We start from the raw sequence: 17995 nt of genomic DNA, 5'->3' as shown, positions 1-17995 counted from the left end.
CCCAACATTGGCAGAGGTGTCAGCAGAGAGCACTGTGGTCAGACAGAAAAGAAATTCAAAAAGAAAAGAACTTTTTTTGTGGAGCATACACCAGCTGATAAGTACTGGAAGAATTAAGATTTTGAAATAAAAGTAATTTGCAAACCTTTGATAAAAAAAATAATAATAATAAATATTTTTTCCACCGGAGTACCCCTTTAACCCCTTTAGGACACAGCCCATTTTGGCCTGAAGGACGCAGCCAATTTTATTTTTGCATTTTCGTTTTTTCCTAATATTAAAATCCTAACTCTTGCCTTGAGAAAGCGTCATGTGACGCGAAACTAGCGCTTGTCGGTGCTATCCTTCTGTGTCTATGCAATAAATTAGTCTGGCTTCAAGGAGAACGCCGGCTCCACGTGGTGCAGGATACAAAAGGAATGGAGATCAGATAAAATCGAGATAATTTATTTCCCAAGATGCAACTCGTTTCGCTGCAGGAAAGCAGCTTCATCAGGCATTGAAGCTGATGAAGCTGCTTTCCTGCAGCGAAACGCGTTGCATCTTGGGAAATAAATTATCTCGATTTTATCTGATCTCCATTCCTTTTGTATCCTGCACCACGTGGAGCCGGCGTTCTCCTTGAAGCCAGACCGATTGAATACCTTGCCTAGCCGGAGGGCTGCGGATACATTACCTCTTGATGCGCTTACCATTGTTGTGTATCACGTTACACAACCACATCTGGTGAGCTGCTGTCTTATTTCACTTTTATACTGATTATCTCTCTTTTATCACACCAAGAAGCGCTCTCCCTTTTCTCCCCTTTAGACCATGCTGCAATAAAGACAAGGTATTTTATTTGCAAGAAACACGAGTGTTGAGGAATTCTTTTCAATTTCGGTTATTATGGCGATACCAAATATGTTTATTAATTTATTTTTTTTACACTTTTTGGGGGTAAAATGGGGAAAAGGGATGATTTACATATTTATTGGGGAGGGGATTTTTAATTTTTTTTCCCCATAGGGGACTATTTATAGCAATCATTTGTGGAATGGTCTTACCGTAACGGCAGAGAAGTGGATCCGCTATCCTGTGTGGACAATAACTGAACCGTACCAGGGAGCGGAGTCTAAGGTTTTCACCAGAGCCTGCCACAAAGCAGAATGGACTTGCAGCGGCTGGCGGCATCCAGGTCACTACCCCTGGCATGATCCGTCCACACAGGTTGCCTAGATGGAACTTGGCACAGATGGTAGCATAGTCAAGATGAAGCACAGGTCAGAAGGCAGGCGGCAAAGGAGCATAGTCGGGTCACAGGCACAAGGTCAGGAGGCAGGCAGATAAGGAGCAAGGTCAGGTCACAGGCACTAGGTCAGAAGGCAGGCGGAAAAGGAACAAGGTCAGGTCACAGGCTGGAGGTCAGGAACCCAGATATGGCACACAAAACGTAACACTTTCTCAAAGGCTCAAGGCACAAAGATCCGGCACCATATTAGGGTGTGCGTCGGCAAAGCAGGACAGTAGAACAGCCGGGAGCAGAGAGAGGTGAGGGGATGCTCAAGACTTGCATGCGTGCGCGTCCCGTATAGCGGGTCCCGGAGCCCCCAGAGGCACTAGATGGGGAGCGCTCACGGCTCCTAGCAACGCCCGGGACGCGCGGGTGGGCGCGTTTAGCACCGCGAGTCCCGGGACGGGCAGAGACAGGGGAGGGGGAGCGCCCACAGCCAGGATGGATGGCTGGAGCGCTGCCCCTAACAATTTGATTGCTAATACTGTTCAGTGCTATGCATAGGGCATAGCACTGCTCAGTGTTATCGGCTATCTTCTGCTCTGGTCTGCTCGATCTCAGACCAGAGTAAGACCCGAGGAGACGGACGGGGGCAGGTAAGGGGACCTCCATCCGCCATTATGGATGATCGGATCCCTGCGGCAGGGCTGTGGGTGATCCGATCATCCATTTTACTGACCGCACTGCCGCAGATGCCGTGATCTGTATTGATCATGGCATGTGAGGGGTTAATGGCGCACATCAGCGCGATCTCTGATGTCCGCCATTATAGGCGGGTCCCTGGCTGCTGATAGCAGTCGGGACCTGCTGTGCATGACACGAGCACCACTCTGGTGCTCGCGGTCATGTACAAGACGTAAATGTACGTCCTGGTGCGTTAATTACCAGGGCACCAGGACGTACATTTACGTCCTGTGTTGTTAAGGGGTTAAAGCGTTCCTGTCATATGACTGAAAAGACATAATGTTTATATATGTTACTCACTAGGTCTTGCAGATGTTTTACATGTGTTTTTTTATGTGTCTAGCTTCTGTATTTGGCTCACAAATCCCTCTGTTCTGCTGCTCGCTCATCCTGGCATCCACTGCTCAGGAAGGCTGCTCTGTAACCCCCTTCTCTATGTTTTCTGCAGTATGATAGGACAAAATGAGCACAGATGAGTGTTACTGCTGAACAGACTCAGAGTTCTGTCAGAGGAGCTGCCTGTTATCAAACCTTCTCTCTTTTCTCTCTTAAAGGAGATGTGCCGTGTAAAAAAAATGTATCCGATCGATGGGGCCCCCCACAATCTCCTGTATGGAGCCCAGCTCTCCTCCACAGTGGCACATCACAACTCCATAGGAGAGATTGCAGGGGGCCCGGGCAGTCGGACCCCTGCAATCAAAAAATGAATCCCTATCATGCAGATAGGGGATAAGGTTTCTTCCACAAGACTTCTCCTTTAAAGTAAGGTTGACCTTTGATCCAGACATAAAACAGCTTAGAAGATTGTTCAGGAGAAAAGAGATGAGGGCTGGAAACAGATCCGCCAGACATCTTCTTTGACAGAACTTTACTATAAATGAGAGAGTTGTAGTTTTGCAACAGCTGGAGGCACACTGGTTTGGAAACACTGCTGTATCTATAGGATAGATGAAACTGATTGTTGGGGGTTCATAAGTGGGGAGCTCCAAAGATCATGACAACTAAGGTGACATATCCCCTGTAATGGACGGAACATACAGTACACGTGTGGCCAGCACTCTACGGGCTCCCCAAAAAATTTGAACTTTGAACTTTTGATTGTGGGATAATGCTTTGTCCTCTGGTAAAGTATAATAAGAATCTGCTTAGTTATAAATGACAGAGCTGATATTAGTGGAATCGGATGTGCGCTCTCGCATTTGAAGTCCATCCAATGATCTTGTGCAACTGAATTACTCACTAATGCGAAGTTCAACAGAGTTCATTATGTGGAGTAAAACACTCCTTAATGTACATGTGCCAGACAAAACAATATCATGCCAATGCATCGTACCCACCCAGTAGGTCAATTACAAAATGCCAAGTGAAATTACTGGGGCAGATTGTGTAACATGATCTTACGTAGGTCATAAGGTAACCACGAACCTCACCGCCCTATATCCTGCGTCATAGAGGAATCATGATGGTTTTCAATATATTAACAATAGACATATCATTATAAGGCTGCACCTTAAAACGTACCTGTTAGATCCCCTCCCCCCCAAAAAAAAAGTTATACTTTGCTCAGTACCTCATCTTGATCATGCACATCTAATATTTATGTGTCTACAACCTATATTTCTTTCAGAATTGCCTTGATTTACTTGCCATCATTTTCTCAGTGAGGTTTCTGTCCATGCAGAGGCATGGGGCGTGTCCCTCTCTTCTCCTCACTGTGATGACTCCTCCCCCTCCCTCACTCTGACTCACAGAGGGCCCTGGACCTACCTGCAGCCCTGTCAATCACTCATGGTGTCCATGGCATTTTGATGACCAGTGGACACTGCAGGACTAGTATGTGTTCCAGGAGGCAGGAGGACCCCTAGTGGTCACTTTTTTGACTGGCTTTTTTAGTATGAAATACTGAAAATTTACTAATGAAAACAATTGTAAAACATATTGTTTTTGCACGCTTTATAACCTATGAAAAGTTATTGTATCTGACATATTGTATCTGACAGTGCTCATTTAAAGGGAACCTGCCAGGAGGTTCATACTGCTCAAACCATTCATTTATTCTGCAGCATAAATCTCCTTGCAGACCCCCTTTAACATGTTGTTGACATTACATTGTAGTATGTTAACGTGAATCATTTGTTAGGCTGACAATATTCCCTGAACGGGAAAGTGCCCTTTTATTTTCATTTCGGGATAATCCTGTCTTTTTAATCAAAATTTTGAATTTGCCCCTTTTTTGAACAAAACAGGACAAAATTTACATTTCTGCAATTTTTATGCCACAACAGCTGCAGATGACTGTTCTTAAAGTGGCCACGGGAGATTGGGCCTGATACTAAAATGACAGCTGGTGCCACGGCCACTTTAAGTCAGTGAGTTGGCTGCCTGTTTTATACCCAGAGGAGCGGATCAGTAGAAAGTCAGGGGACATCAGGAGAGCGCAAGCCTGAACCCTGGTGTTGTACATTTTTGTGATTTCAGAGGTATGTCCATTACAGCTTTGTCAATCCTATTCATTTTCTTTGATGGCGCTTTGTCTTATTTTGGAGCATTTTAGCCTTTTGCTAATTTGAACTACCTCGAAAATACACATCATTTGTTAAAGAATAGACCCCAGGGTGTATATATGAATTTCTTTATTTTAGCTTAAACTAGAGTATCTTTACACTAAATCTCTCATATTTTTCCACTTACTACCCACACCTCCACTAACTAACATTCAAGGAAGTAAAATATGGAACATTATATAACCTGTTTTTATCCCAATGTCCCATTTTGGCTCAAGGAAATATAGTCAGCCTATCTATAGCCCATACGTGATATTGCTGAGTAGGAGACCAGGGGATGATTTACCTACATTGTTGTATATACCTGTCTGTACTTAAATGGGCACTGTCACCAACTTAATTTTTTGATATGTTGTAGTACTTATGTACTACAACATATCTCTAATATACTTTTATTATTTTTTTTTTAATTAAAATGGTTTAATTTACATTTGAAAACCGGCCACTAGGGGTCTCCCTCCTAGTGGCCGGCTGCAGCCTGGCGTGATGTCACGCCTGAAAAAGGACTGATTTTGGCCTGGCAATCAGTCCTTTTTCAGTTAGGCTACACTCGCTCCCTGCCTGTCAATCAGACAGGCAGGAAGCGAGCGCATTGGCTCCCCGGCCACTGGCTGGGAGGCCACTCCTCCCGCACATCGCCGCCGCCTCGTCGCCGCCGCTGTCCCTGCACGCCCGCTGCCGGACTCTGCAGTAAGTGTAATGAGGGAACGGGGTATGTGGGAGGGGGGGTTTGTGATGGAGGGAACGGGGTATGGTGCGGGGGGAGGGAGACGGAGGGGACAGGCTAGCGCCACAGTGCCGCATGTAACTAAAATAGTTTATCTACACAGGGTGCCTCCAGCTGTTTCAATACTACAACTCCTAGCATGCCCTGACAGCCAATAGATGTCAGGGCAAGCTGGGAGTTGTAGTGGTGAAACAGCTGGAGGCACCCTGTGTAGATGAACTAAGGGTGGAAGTCCCCCCCCAGCAGGCATCAGTGACGTGGTGCCTGCTGGGGAAGTCTGCCTGGTAGTGAGCACACTGCCAGGCAGACAAAAGGCATTTTTAATATAGTAAAAATAAAAATTAAAAGCAGGGAGGGGGTTAGGGATAGATTGGCAATAGGCAGGGACAGGAAAAAAAAATAGGATGGTGGGAGCTACTCTTTAATTACATTACGTTACGTTATTAAGCTGCTTCTGATCATCTTATCAGTGATCGCTAATATAAACATCTGGATCTAAGGTTCTATCATTGATTTACTGAAAGTTCCTGGTCGCTTCCAGCAAGAGTGGTCCCGGTCAAGCGGCAGCTGGCTAGGCAGGCTAGAACACTCAGGAGCCAAGAATTGTGGATGCAGACAGAAGGGACGAGCTGATGCTATAGGTAATAGTAGTGCAACAAAGAATAGTTCAATGTAGCTGAACAATGTAGCTGAGCTGGGTTGGTGTTATAGCAGAAGCACAGATGGTGCAGGAGTGATGAGAGCACAGGCATGGTCAACAATCCAGGTCAGACACAGGAGATACAACAGGATCAGGCAGAGGCAAAATCAGCAAACTGGTTTAGGTCAGGCACAGGAGGTCAGCGAGGTACAACAGTTTCAGACAGAGGCAGAGGCAGCAAAGCAGAGTCTAATGTAGCAGAGCTGGGTTGGTGTTAAAGCAGGGCTGAGAAGCTCAGATGCAGCCAGGTGGTGCAGGATTGATGAGAGCACAGGCATGATTGACAATCCAGGTCAGGTACAGGAGGTCAGTGAGGTACAACAGCATCAGGCAGATGTAGAGTCAGAAAAGCAGAGTTTAATGTAGCAGAGCTGGGTTGGTGTTAAAGCAGGCCTGAGAAGCTCAGATGCAGCCAGGGGGTGCAGGCTTGATAAGAGCTCAGGAAATTTGACAATCCTGGTCAGGCAAAGGAGGTCAGAGAGGTACAACAGGATCAGCCAGAAGCAGAGTCAGCAAACTTATTCAGGTTAGGCAGAAGAGGTCAGCGAGGTACATCAGGATCAGGCAGAGGCAGAGTCAGCAAACTGGTTCAGGTCAGGCGGACTAGAATCCAGACACCATTTCTTGTGGATAAACTACACTATTGTTTAGGCACCACAAGAAGGGAGGAGTGCCTTCATATAAGTGGTGCCTGGCAGGGATTGGAGGAGGGCAGGAATCAGGGATGCACACAGACCACACAGGCCCATGCAAGCGCTCAGTAACTACGGGGTGCGCCAAAAACCGTTGCCGCTTGCAGTAGAAAGACGACGCTGTCCGGAGCCCGCAGCCGGGAGGGGAAGCCGATCGTGCGGCTTGGCCAAGATTTGCAGCGGGAGGCGCTGCCAATCGCCGACATTACACATATGGTGGAATACATGTCAGAGTAGACATGAAGAAGATGTTAGTGTTTATTGGACTCTTTAGTTTTTGTGTATCGCATTCATCATCCCAGGACATGAATCACACATATCCGAGTGTAATTTATGCTTTTAGGAAGCCATTAGACAACGCGTGAGAAAAGGTTATATATTTTTACATATGCTTATGTATTATTATGAAATAAATTGCTATGACTCAATAGAAAGGAATATTTTAATAAACAACCAAAGCTTGTCTAAAGTAATAAATCCTTCATTCATAGTTCCCCCCCAAGTGGAGAAATCGGGAAACTGCTGGTTGTTCACATTCATCCATCTATGGCTCATGTCACGGCTTGTCATATCTATTATAGATGCAGCGACTCTCACATGTGCCTCCAGCTGTTGCAAAACTACAACTCCCGGCATGCCCGGACAGCCGAAGGCTGTCCGGGCATGCTGGGAGTTGTAGTTTTGCAACAGCTGGAGGCACGCTGGTTGGGAAACACTGGCCCAGATCAGTGATGAACCAAACTGTACAGGTCAATACTTTGGTTGATTTTGGGTTCATCAAGCTAAATGTAAAGACAATGGGGGGAATTTTTTTTAAGGGGTGCTCTGGTGGAAAACTAATGTTTTCAAATCATCTGGTGTCAGAGAGTTAAACAGATTTGTAAATGACTTCTATTTAAAAATCTTAATCCTTCCAGTACTTATCAGCTGCTGTATGCTCCAGAAGAAGTCGTGTAGTTCTTTACAGTCTGACCACAGTGCTCTCTGCTGACACCTCTGTCCGTGTCAGGAACTGTCCAGAGCAGGAGAGGTTTTCTATGGGGATTTGTTCCTACTCTGGACAGTTCCTGACACGGACAGAGGTGTCAGCAGAGTGCACTGTGGTCAGAAAGAAAAAAAATACACAACTTCCTCTGGAGCATACAGCAGCTGATAAGTACTGGAAGGATTAAGATTCCTAAATAGAAGTTATATACAAATCTGTATAACTTTCTGGCACCGGCTGATTTGAAAACATTTGATTTCTGCCGGGGTACCCCTTTAAGATTGACATTTCACAAGCCACCATAATAAGATGTACCTGATATGTTAAAGAAGCACTCCAGTTTTTCCCCCTCACACTCACCCCCACTATTTTTCACAGTGCCATTTATTTTATTCAAGCTCTACTGCAGCCAAATGTTTCAGTACTGTAGCTGGGTCATGTGCCCATCAGAAAATGACATGGATTTATATGTTTTAGGAAGTACATGTATATTTGTATATGTCTTTATAAAACACCTCAGTTGTTATTACAGGCCAAATCACTTTCTCCCTATGGCAATATTTCTCTAAAAAAAATACTTATAGGAATAAGAAAACACTTTAAAACTGAACAAAAAATATGAACTAACACCAACCCAGTTTTTAGTCTCCACAGTTAAAGAGGTACTCCGGTGGAAAACATTTTTTTTTTTGAATCAAGTTAAACAGATTTGTAAATCACTTCTATTAAAAAATCTTTACCCTTCCAGTACTTTTTAGAAGCTGCATGCTACAGAGGAAATTCTTCTCTTTTTGAATTTCTTTTTGTCTTGTCCACAGTGCTCTCTGCTGACACCTGATGCCCGTATCAGGAAGTGTCCAGAGCAGGAGAAAATCCCCATAGCAAACCTATGCTGCTCTGAACAGTTCCTGACACGGAGAGAGGTGTCAGCAGAGAGCACTGTGGACAAGACAAAAAATAAATTTAAAAAGAAAATAATTTCCTCTGTAGCATACAGCTGCTAAAAAGTACTGAAAGGATTAAGATTTTTTAATAGAAGTAATTTACAAATCTGTTTAACTTTCTGGCACCAGTTGATTTAAGAGAAAAAGTTTTCCACTGGAGTACCCCTTTAACCTTGCTAGCCTCCTGCAGTCTCATTGAACTGCAGTGATGAGACTCCATCTATTCTATCTGCAAGGCCTCATCATGGGAAATGTAGGCAATCTATTTGTGATTGCCTGAGGTAGTAGGGTATGTATGGGGAGTGTAGCTGTGCGGTGACTAAAGGGTGCTTGCTAACCCTTGCTATTCGTGACGCTAGGGTGAGGGCTCCTCAGTATTGCTTGTCCTACCGCCACCCTTCCCAAGAGCGATAGGGAGGTAGATAATAATAGAATGTCCACAACCGGAGAGTTTTCTGAAACAATTGTAACTTTTACTGAAGATTTTCTGCAAGCTTCATAAACGGAACAGTCTCTATGCATACAACTGCTTTCTTTGGAGATTGACAAAGGTTGGGACTTTAGCAATTTAGAGTCTTTAAGGTATTATACGCTGTTCCACTGGATTTAGGGGATATAGTTGCGGTCCAGTAGTCACGCTAGCTTTAGCGGGGGTAGTTGAGAACTCACAGTTTTAGTTCAGCTGAGGCCGGTAGGTTTTTCAGGCCTAGCATGTCTTTGCAAGTTGCGCAGATCCATCCTGCTAGTCCGGCATCCACGAGAGCAGCAACCCAAGAGAGCGATAATTGGATACAGCTCCCTTATATGGGCAGGGGCTGGACTAGTGCTAATTGGTCCGTACTGATGACAATCACCATTACAAAGATTTGTGGGTAACATGTGACCCAGGGACCTCCAAAGGTCCTCCAACATACCATAGAGGATATTAACATGGTCACATGACCGAAGGTCCTGCGACGCTAAACAAGGTAAGTACTATACATTATCCTAGATATATGTTATTATTAAATAGATACATGTATTAACATTAGAGAATTAGACTTGAAGAGAGGCGACTAGGGGCTGTCCCACCTGAGGGACCCTACCTGAGCGTAGTTACTCTGACTTTGGGGACCTCTACACTAGGTACGGTATGCAATACGGTACCGGGACACCACATATTGCAGTGACATAAGTATTCAGACCTGTACTCAGGACTTAGTTTAAGCCCATTTGGCAGTGATTCCAGTCTCCAGTCTTCTTGAGGCCACAAGGTTTACACACCTGGATTTGGGGATTTTCTGCCATTCTTCTCTGCAGATCCTCCGATGACTAGCGAACACAGCCGCCACGCCACCTCCCATAGACATGAATGGAGGGGGCATGGCGTGACGTCACGAATGTGGAAGCTCCAAGCTTCCGTGTTCCGGACAGCGCCGCTGCCGGCCCAGAGATCGCGGGGGTCCCCAGCGGCGTGACCCTGGCGATTAGGCATCTTATCCCCTATCCTTTGGATAGGGGAGAAGATGTTATCAGCGGAGTTCCCCATTTAGGGCACGTTCCCACTTGGCGTATACGCAGCGTATTTCACGCTGCGCAAAATCTGCAGCAGCAGCGGGAAATACACTGCGTATCCCTTGCTCACCATACACACAAGGCTTTCCGGCGGCAGCCCCATGTGTGCAGTGTTTTGGAGGCGGAGCCGTGCATCAGAGTCACGCCGGCACACGGCCCCGCCTCCAAAACTCACAGCACACATAGGGCTGCCGCCGGAAAGCCTTGTGTGTATGGTGAGCGAGGGATACGCAGCGTATTTCCCGCTGCTGCTGCAGATTTTGCGCTGCGTATATGCCAAGTCGGAACGTGCCCTTAATGTGAAAAAAAAAAGTGAAAGGGTCTGAAGACTTTCCGAATGCACTGTAAGTTTTTGCTTGAGACCTCATAAAGCAATGGCCACAGCACCGGGCTAAGAGGCGGTCTGGCAGACAAATAGAGCGGAATACTGGAAAGTTCTGCTAGGAAGTGTGGAAAGAAGTATTCAAAGGTTTGATGTGAGAAACAGAGAACAAAATGTAACTTTAGAGAAGAAAAAAAAATCAGGTAGCTTAATTTAAAGTGGTACTCCGGTGAAAACCTTTTTTATTTTAAATCAACTGGTGGCAGAAAGTTAAACATATTTGTAAATTACTTCTATTAAAAAATCTTAATCCTTCCAGTACTTATTAGCTGCTGAATGCTACAGAGGAAATGCCTTTCTTTTTGGAACACTGATGACATCACGAGCACAGTGCTCTCTGCTGACATCTCTGTCCATTTTAACAACCATGCATAGCAGATACATGCATAGCAGATGTATGCTAAGGCCAGCATGGTGGCTCAGTGGTTGGCACTGCTGCCTTGCAGTGCTGGGGACGTGGGTTCAAATTCCACTAAGGACAACAATAAATGAAGTGTTATATTATTATTATTATAATAACGTCAGCAGAGAGAACTGTGCTCGTGATGTCATCAGAGAGCATTCCAAAAAGAAAAGAATTTTCTCTGTAGTATTCAGCAGCTAATAAGTACAGGAAGGATTAAGATTTTTTAATAGAAGTAATTTACAAATATGTTTAACTTTCTGCCACCAGTTGATTTAAAAGAAAAAAGGTTTTCACCGGAGTACCCCTTTAAGGATATATTCACATGGAGCTGAGGAAGGTCTGTCTGAATATTGGGGGAAGAAAATCCACAGCATAATATAGTATCAGCAAAGTGTATTGGGAATTTAAGAAAAAAATAATTCAAAGAGAATGCATGCGGAACTTGGCTCACAATGCTGATTTAAAATGTACAGCATATCACTTTGTTGTGAAAACGTAGCATATTTTTTCCATAAAAATCAAAGGGGACAAAGGAGCAGACAGGGAATGCATAGTAGGTGCTGCAACCTCACTGATTGTGTGATAGCCTGCTGAGAAATTAAATGCTCTGCAAGAGCTCTGGGTGGGAACCTGCTGTGGAAGGGGAGGAGGCAGGGTGGGACAGTGATGAAGAGCTGAGGGAAAGCAATGCATTCTGGGAACTGTAGTACCGTGCAACCAGAAAGTACAGGACTAAGACCCCTAAAACAAATGGATTTTGAGTGGTTTCAGAACTGAGGAAAATGGTAAAATAAGGCTTTATGCTTCTACATAATTTTTCATTTTTTTACCTAATGTCGGAGTACCTTTTTAATGTTACTATTAGAGATGAGCAAACTTACAGTAAATTCGATTCGTCACGAACTTCTCGGCTCGGCAGTTGCTGACTTTTCCTGCATAAATTAGTTCAGCTTTCAGGTGCTCCCGTGGGCTGGAAAAGGTGGATACAGTCCTAGGAGACTCTTTCTTAGGACTGTATCCACCTTTTCCAGCCCACCGGAGCACCGGAAAGCTGAACTAATTTATGGAGGAAAAGTCAGCAACCGCCGAGCTGAGAACGAATCGAATTTACTGTAAGTTCGCTCATCTCTAGTTACTATGTTGCCACTATGACTAAGTATAGCTATTATGGCCCAAAAAACCCTAAAAGCTCATGTGCCCGTAATAGACGATTTTGCTTGGCACAGTATTTCCCAACAAGGGTGCCTCCAGCTGTTGCAAAACTACAACTCCCAACATGCCCGGACAGCCTTCGGCTGTCCGGGCATGCTGGGAGTTGTAGTTTTGCAACAGCTGGAGGCACCCCGGTTGGGAAACACTGGCTTGGCAAGCTGTGGCCCACCATATAGGCCCACCTGACACCTATCATAGCCAGCATTGAAGCAGTAATGTAATTTAAGATACTTTTGAGATGTCATTCAGATATATCAAAAAGTTTTGATCCGACATAGTCTTCACTGCTGTGACCCCCACCGATCCCTAAACACAACCAGGTGAAGCGCTGGTACTGACTGACTGTTCACTGGCTTCCTAATATATCCCACAGTGTATAAAGGCAGCAACTTCTCCACTTTTGTAGTGCAGTGCCACCTAGTGGTCAGGAGTGGTACAACCCATACTTTTTATTTTTTTTTGGTTTATTCCATAATCATGAAAAAGCACAGTTCCTGCACACCGAATCGCGATTATTGTGGATTGCGATATGTCAGTTTGGCTTTTGTGAAAATATTGCGATTATTACTAGTTCTTTATGGTTCCGACAGCGGCAGTGGTTTCAGTGGCGGCGACACCAGAGGCTCCGGTGGCGGCAGAGGCCTTGGTGGCAGTGGCAGGAAAGGCTTGGATGGAGGCTTGAGCCCGCTTCCCATCCCCCCGTGTGATGTCATGTGCGGGACACTCCGGTGTCCCAGGAGATTGTTGGCGCCTTACGTCAGCTCCTCCCAGCAGTCCCCTCTCATATAGGCCATTCCCCTCATATAGCCCAATCCGCTCATTTAGCCTCCCCCCCTGAAATAGCCCAATCCCCCCTGATACAGCCCAATCCCCTCATATAGTTGTCCCCCCCTTATATAGCCCAATCCCCTCATATCACCATCCCCCTCATATAGCCCAATCCCTACTCATATAGCCATTCCCCTCATATAGCCCTCCCACATAGCCCAATCCCCTGATATAGTCGTCCCCTCATACAGCCCAATCCCCCCTCATATAGCCCCCTCATTTAGCCCAATCCCCCTCATATAGCCGCCCCCCCCCATATAGCCCAATCCCCTCATTTAGCCCAATCCCCTCATATCACCATCCCCCTCATATAGCCCAATCCCCCTCATATAGCCATTTCCCCATACAGCCCAATCCCCCTCATATAGCCGCCCCCCAATATAGCCCAATCCCCTCATTTAGCCTCCCCCCAAAATATCCCAATCCCCCCTAATATAGCCCAATCCCCTCATGTAGTTGTCCCCCTTATATAGCCCAATCCCCTCATATCACCATCCCCCTCATATAGCCCAATCCCTACTCATATAGGCATTCTCCCTCATTTCATACAGCCATTCCCTTCATATAGCCCAATCTCCTCTTATAGCCACCCCACCCCCACCTAGCCCTGATATAGTCATCCCCTCTCATATAGCCCAATCCCCCCTCATATAGCCATCTCCCCTCATTTAGCCCAACCCCCCATATAGCCGCCCACCATATAGCCCAATCCCCCTGATACATCCCAATCCCCTTATGTAGTTGTCCCCCTTTATAGAGCCCAATCCCCTCATATCACCATCCCCCTCATATAGCGCAATCCCTTTATATAGCACCCCCCATATAGCCCAATCCCCTGATATAGTCACCCCCCTCATATAGCCATCTCCCCTCATTTAGCCCAATCCCCCCATATAGCCGCCCACCATATAGCCCAATCCCCCTGATACATCCCAATCCCCTCATGTAGTTGTCCCCCTTATATAGCCCAATCCCCTCATATCACCATCCCCCTCATATAGCCCAATCCCCTGATATAGTCACCCTCCCCCTCATATAGCCCAATCCCCTCATATCACCATCCCCCTCATATAGCGCAATCCCTTTATATAGCACCCCCCCCCATATAGCCCAATCCCCTGATATAGTCACCCTCTTCATATAGCCCAATCCCCCTGATACATCCCAATCCCCTTATGTAGTTGTCCCCCCTTATATAGCCCAATCCCCTCATATCACCATCCCCCTCATATAGCCCAATCCCCTGATATAGTCATCCCCCCTTCATATAGCCCAATCCCCTGATATAGTCATCCCCCCTCATATCACCATCCCCCCTCATATAGCCCAATCCCCCATTTCATATAGCCATTTCCCCTTATTGTATATTATGAAATTAGGGAGAATGTCTATATTAAATGTGGGGAATTTCCCCATTTGTTTATTATATCGTAATTACAATATGTACCTCCATAATCACAATCACACAGCCCTTCCACACATCATGTCCGCATCCCAACACACACTATGACATCTTTGTATCAATGTCTAGAACAGCAGGATGAAAGTTAGGGTACGTTCACACTACGGAATTGCCGCAGAATTTCCGGGCGGAATTCCGCGGGCGGAATTCCGCGGTGTAACTTTAACATTAGTGTGAACGGGTTTCCACGAGACCCGTTCACACTGCGGAATTTCAGCGGCGGACATTTCCGCCGCTGAAAGTGTTCCGTGCAAAGAAAGAACATGTTCATTCTTTGTGCTGAATCCGCGAGCGAACCATAGCTGTCAATGGTGATGGCTTAGTGCCCTGTGGCCCTAGCACCAAAGCACCATAGGCGGCCGCCGCCAGGCGGAATCCCTGCTCACGGAATTCAGCCGCGAGAATTCCGTAGTGTGAACGCACCCTAAGAGGTCTAGAAAACCTTGTCAATGGGTATTAAGAATCAGTTTCAAGAATTTTTTTAGTGATTTATTTTTTCTTAAAATTTCGTATTTCACTATTTGTATCGGGGGTCCTCAACTATTAGTAGGGGTCTGTTTATCCAGGTGCGCCATCAGGTGAAGGTCAGAGCTGAACACTAAGGGTACGTTCACAGGCGCAGATTTACAGTATATTTTACGCTGCAAATCCGCTGGTGAAGGCCCCGCTCTATGCTGTCTTTACATGTGCCTGCTGGTAGTGGCAATACACCGCTACCAGCAGGCACACTGCAATGTGCGAGTCGCAGTATACTCGCACATGGCGGGAGCTCTCTGCCTAGCTCAGAGCAGGGAGAGCGGCCGCGATGTGCGAGTACGCCGCACACATCGCTGCACTGTGCCTTCTCGTAGCGGCGTATTGTCGCTACCAGCAGACACATGTAAAGCCAGCATAGAGCGGGGCCTGCACCAGCGGATCCGCAGCTAAATACGCTGTGAAAATCCGCACGTGTGAATGTACCCTAAGGCCTGGTTTTCACCTAGTGGCCAAGGGAGGAAGAGATGCTGCCTGCTGCCACACACTGTGCCCCTGGGTACAAAATTGGCACACACTGTGTCCATGGGTATAATACTGCCACACACTGTGCCCCTGGGTATAATACTGCCACACACTGTGTACCTGGGTATAATACTGTCAAACACTGTATCCCTGGGTATAATACTGCCACACACTGTGTCCCTGGGTATAATACTGCCACACACTGTGTCCCTGGGTATAATACTGCCACACACTGTGTCCCTGGGTATAATACTGCCACACACTGTGTCCCTGGGTATAATACTGCCACACACAGTGTCCCTGGGAATAATACTGCCACACACTGTGTCCCTGGGTATAATACTGTCAAACACTGTGTCCCTGGGTATAATACTACACACACTGTGTCCCTGGGTATAATACTGCCACACACAGTGTCCCCGGGAATAATACTGTTGTATGTGTATGCTGTGACCTCTAAATATTATGTTTCCAAAAACTGTGCCCTGTACCGAATAATTATGCCAAGTACCCTTTCAAACAATGAATGATGCACATAAAGTACTTAGCCCGCTAATATACTGTCACTGTGCCCCCCTAATGAACTGTGCCCCCTAATGAACTGTCACTGTGCCCCCCCCCCCTATCACTGTGCCTCTTTTAGTCAGGCCTGGTCAGAGCAGGATGATGCAGGCAGCGCTAATCATGGCATTATAGAGGAAGCCTGGCACTTCGAGGCTATCCCCTTGTATTGGTGTCCTAAAGAGTGACACAAATGAATGCAGGGAGAGCAGATGCTTCCTCTGGCCGGCTGCCAGTATTCGCAGGAGGTCTGGACACATTCGGAATGTCAACCGCGCTCCACCAGGTAAGTACCACTGATCTATATTATAAAATAAGGCTGGGTTCACACTACATTTTGTAACTACGGTTCCCGTATACAGCTGGGAGGAGGGGGCGGGGCTTAATCTCGGCGCCCGCCCGAACGGAGTGAACCGCAGCCTTCGGTCGGCTGCGTTTTTGGCTGTATGCGGTTTCCCGACTGCAGGCAAAAACGTGGTCGTCCACGTTTTTGCCTACGGTCGGGAAACCGCATACGGCCGAAAAAGCAGCCGACCGAAGGCTGCGGTTCACTCCGGTCGGCTCATAGATATACATTAAATACGGTTCCCCTATACGGCTGAGTGCGGGCGCCACGATTAAGCCCCGCCCCCCCTCCTCCCAGCCGTATACGGGAACCGTAGTTACAAAACATAGTGTGAACCCAGCCTAATACTGATGTTTTCATTCTATCTATTAGGCTGAATAATAAGCTGAGATTCCTTGTTCTGTACAGATCATGTTCCAGCAATCTCCTCCTTATCATCACTCCTGTGTGTAGAAAATTAGGCTATTAGAAGAGCGACCATTGCCGGCACAAAGGTAAACGGGAGAATTACCTCCAAATGCCAAAATGGAGGTCCTGATCAGACGCCCAATCCCACTGGCACTTGTCTTATTCACTTTTAGATGCCAGGATTGACATTGATCCACGGCAAATAAAGGGTTAGGTGGCAGATATCAGCGTGAACACTGAGGTCCCACCTTAGTGGTGAGTCCTGGCTGTCCTTAGCGGTGAGTCCTGGCTGTCCTTAGCGGTGAGTCCTGGCTGTCCTTAGCGGTGAGTCCTGGCTGTCCTTAGCGGTGAGTCCTGGCTGTCCTTAGCGGTGAGTCCTGGCTGTCCTTAGCGGTGAGTCCTGGCTGTCCTTAGCGGTGAGTCCTGGCTGTCCTTAGCGGTGAGTCCTGGCTGTCCTTAGCGGTGAGTCCTGGCTGTCCTTAGCGGTGAGTCCTGGCTGTCCTTAGCGGTGAGTCCTGGCTGTCCTTAGCGGTGAGTCCTGGCTGCACGATACTCGCCGTCTATGAAGCAAACACAGCTCCTGAGCTCGCATCATGGTAACCGTGCATTTGCATGATGTATATACAGTTATGGCCGTAAATGTTGTCGCCCCTGAAATTTTTCTAGAAAATGAAGTATTTCTCACAGAAAAGGATCTCAGTAACATGTTTTGCTATACACACGTTTATTCCCTTTGTGTGTATTGGGACTAAACCAAAAAAGGGAGGAAAAAAAGCAAATTGGACATAATGTCACCAAACTCCAAAAATGGTCTGGACAAAATCATTGGCACCCTTAACATAATATTTGGTTGTACACCCTTTGGAAAAAAATAAGTGAAATCAGTTGCTTCCTATAACCATCAATAAGCTTCTTACACCTCTCAGCCGGAATGTTGGACCACTCTTCCTTTGCAAACTGCTCCAGGTCTCTTATTGGAAGGCGCCTTTTCCCAACAGCAATTTTAAGATCTCTCCACAGGTGATCAATGGGATTTAGATCTGGACTCATTGCTGCCACTTCAGGACTCTCCAGCACTTTGTTGCCATCCATTTCTGGGGGCTTTTGGATGCATGTTTGGGGTCATTGTCCTGCTGAAAGACCCAAGATCTCGGACACAAACCCAGCTTTCTGACACTGGGCTGTACAGTGTGACCCAAAATCCATTGGTAATCCTCAGATGTCATGATGCGTTGTACACATTCAAGGCCCCCAGTGCCAGAGGCAGC

General features: G+C 46.5%; 1 long non-coding RNA gene across 1 annotated transcript in view; it reads left to right on the top strand.

The window, feature by feature from the left end:
• The window catches only part of LOC130277140 (uncharacterized), a 62099-nt gene extending 45291 nt beyond the window's left edge, over positions 1-16808 (top strand). The window contains exon 3 of the long non-coding RNA XR_008845376.1: positions 16728-16808. This is a non-coding gene — a long non-coding RNA (uncharacterized LOC130277140). The remainder of the gene's footprint in view (positions 1-16727) is intronic.
• The last annotated feature ends 1187 nt before the right edge of the window (positions 16809-17995 follow it).

This window comes from Hyla sarda, chromosome 6 (assembly GCF_029499605.1).
Source record: "Hyla sarda isolate aHylSar1 chromosome 6, aHylSar1.hap1, whole genome shotgun sequence".
NCBI lineage: Eukaryota > Metazoa > Chordata > Amphibia > Anura > Hylidae > Hyla > Hyla sarda.
This window is presented reverse-complemented; position numbering and strand designations above follow the sequence as displayed.